Genomic DNA, 3,628 nt, shown 5'->3' on the forward strand with positions numbered 1-3,628 from the left:
GCTCTTGACCTCCTTGATCTTCTTGCAATCTAATTACATTGTAATTATTGGCATACCAAGGTGAATTTATAAGAATATAGACGTTAAAGTCCTCAAATAAATGAAATTGTAACCCAAATTATTATAACACTTATAATACATGCCACTAAAATAAAATTAATTATTTTACAACCTAAAGAAGAAAAAAAAAAGAAATAAATCCAATCACATTGGTCTTTTATTGTCCATGATCATCCATCATGCATATTAAAATTTAACAATTAAATAAAATATACATACTAAAAAATTAAATTGAATATCACATATTCAACCAAAAATTTCAGATTTGAATCTCATTCAAATCATTTAAATTTTGAAACCCTTTTCCAAATTTAACTCTATGAAAAAAATTTTCATAAATTAATTGTATGATTAAAATTCCTAATTAAATAATTTAATTAGGTATAGGCCTAATTATGGGCCTTAAAAACCAAACCCATAACAAATCGCACTGTAACACCCTCATTGTAGCCATTCCGTACATTCTACTGTTTCGGTGACCGGTGTCGGTTTGGACAGGTAGAATGACTGGAACTATATGTAGAGTAGAGTGAGGAGTCATAAATAACTCAAATATTAATAAGAAAAATTTAGAAAAAATTTTAGAAATAAAAAACAACCAAGTTAAATGAGCCGGTGCCCTAGCGATGGGTAACCTAGTGGGAAGTTGCGGTCCTCATAGTTAGGAGCCCTAAACCTAGGAGAAAATTCATGAAATAATTTTGGGGACTCCAGAGAAGAGTCATTGAGGTTTCGATAGCATTAGAATGCCCTTAGAAAAATTTTTAGATCGATACAAACAATTTTAGTCCGTTAAGCAAAACGAAGGGCATTTTGGTCATTTCGCCTTCAAAGACGATTTTTGACCAACTTGTCCAGTTAAGTAAATAATTATTATGATATAAAATATGAATAAATATTGCTAAAAATTGAATTGAAAATGAGTAGAAAAGAAAAGAAAAGAAAATGAATTAAAATTGCAAATTTGACCTCATGCTTATGTCATTAAAGCATTCCCACCCAATCACATTTTGACACGTCATTATAAACCTCATAAAAAGAGATAAATGGGCAGAAAATTAACAAAGAAATTCTATCATCTTCCTCTCTAAACCTAGCTGGCAGCCCTCTTCCCCCATGTTCACCATTGTTAACCTTCATACCACCTTGCTAACTTGAATTTTACACCTTAAAACGTTATCCTTCCTTCATTAAAATTAACCCTTACCACTAGATCAAGCTTGAGGTAGCCATTAGAAGGAAAAATATTAAAGAATTACAAGCTCAAGTTGGGACTCAAGTAAGGTTAGTGACCAATTTTTCTCTCTCTTTTAATTTATAGTTAGGCACATAAATTGAGTAGGAATTTGTAAGAAAATTGCATGAGAAGCCCTTGTATGCTTCCCCCCAAATTTTGGTTGCCATGGTTATCTTAAGGTTTTGATGATTTTCTTTGATTTAAATTAGTGTATAGGCTGCCCTTAATATGAATGTATCACTTACAACATTAAATTATGAGTTTGGTGCAAGAATTGGAACTTTGGAAAATATAGGGCTAGGGTTTGGACACCAAAATTTGGATTTTGTTTATGTATTGATGCAAAGAAGTTGTAATGGTCAATTAGTGACCATTTGGTCATGTTTGAGTAGGAAATTGAGTGAATGGTGCCAAGGGAATTTGAGGTTAGGTATGTTGTCCATTGTGCCCTGCAGGTTTGGATGTGAGTATAGCAAGTTTGGGCAGCTATAACTTGAGTTGTGTAGGTTCAATTGGTGCAAGGCCAATTGGACATGAAATTAGACACATAATGGCACAACTTTGATGAAGGAAACCTATCCAGAAAATAAACTTAGGATGCCCTAAAAAATTGACCAAATTCGGGTAGCGCAATTCTGCTTGGGCAAAATGACTAAATGAATAGTGTTCATTCATTTGGTCATAACTCAGTGTAGAAAGGTCCAATTGACCTAAAATTTATATCAATGGAAAGCTGAGCCAATTTAGAACAACTTTCATGCAGAACACAAACTCAAATTCTGAACATAACTAATTGAAATTGCTAGCCAAATTTGAACTGCCAAAAATTACCCAAAAATTCTGTGTAAAGGCAATCCGATCAGTTATGGTGAAATAGCCATAACTTGAGCTAGAAAACTCCAAATGAGGTGATTCAAAAAGTGAAATGTAACTAGACACAATAAAGAACAACTTTGATTGAGAACACTTGACAAAATTCTCACTGTAGAATGGCCTAATGGAACAGTAAACTCTAGCACCCAAAACTGAAATTTTTGATTTATTCTCCAATGGTTAGAAGTATGGATTGGTAACTAATGCCAACACTTTTGGGAACCAAAATGTGGTAAATCTATGTGACTAAAACTCATGTAACTATTATATATGAGAAAGTCAATATTTTGACTTAAATGATCAAATGAATAGTAACCTTACATGTTAAGTATAAATATTCAAAAAATAACTTTGTAATATGCTCTAGTAGGCCTAGTGTGATTGGTTTGGATAGGTTGGCATGCCAATAGGATTCTGATAGCAGTACTATGTATGGCTTCATGCCATTCTGTGATATGATAGCCTATAGCTATACTGATTATGATGTTTTACCTGGCTTTATGCCTTATTGCTTTTATGGCTTATTAGCCATTCTATCTGCACACTGGGAGACACATTCTGACCAATGGTGTGAAGGCCCGAGGTACCTGGTACCTAGTGCTAGTTTACCTGTTTATCCAGTTCGGTCATTTTGTATAGGTTACTTGGGCATGGAAAAGTATAAATGTAATTGAATTGATTAATAAAGGTAGTAAGGAAATTAAATATCAAGATAAATAATGATTACAATAAAAAGAGGCTCAAAATCATCAAGAAAATGATTAATAAAATGCTAGAAAGAGTTAATATCGTAAGACGCAATTAGCCTTCGACTAAACAATAAGTCAATAATTTTTTATTTCTTATAAGCACAATAACTAGGAAATTTTTACTTTTATTTGCATACTATATTTTCTTTTACTATTGGCACCACTAAGCTTTATGCTTAGCGCGTCGCTTTTGCAACGCGTAGATACTGAAGATTTAGCCAAAGAGCCCAGCAGACCACAAACTGGGTGAGACTTATATAAAGATCTATATAGTATCCGTGTCACCTCACAGATTGCAATGCATTGGTAGGACATTAGGTCCCATTTTGGTATTTTGTACTGTTTATATTTTGTAATTAAACTTTTATTTTATCATGTATAGTTGAAACTCATATAATATATTTTGGTATTAATACAAATATTTGTAATTCGTGTTTATAAATGAAAATTTAGTATTTATTTTTTATTTGTACATGATTATCATGTGAAATGAATAAATGATAAATAGAAGAATTTTTTAGAAATGGTTGAGAAATATTAAGATTATGTTGATATAATGGAGTTTGAGAATGATTGAAAATGTATTGGAAGTGTTTTTCACAGGTTCCAAAGAACTGTTTTATTCATTTTTAGCCGGTACTCTGCCGATTTTCTATAAAATTTTTGGAACCTCAAATGTATTTATAATTTTAATAAATGACTTAAATAA

Source organism: Hevea brasiliensis, chromosome 7 (genome assembly GCF_030052815.1).
Source record: "Hevea brasiliensis isolate MT/VB/25A 57/8 chromosome 7, ASM3005281v1, whole genome shotgun sequence".
Classification (NCBI taxonomy): Eukaryota; Viridiplantae; Streptophyta; class Magnoliopsida; order Malpighiales; family Euphorbiaceae; genus Hevea; species Hevea brasiliensis.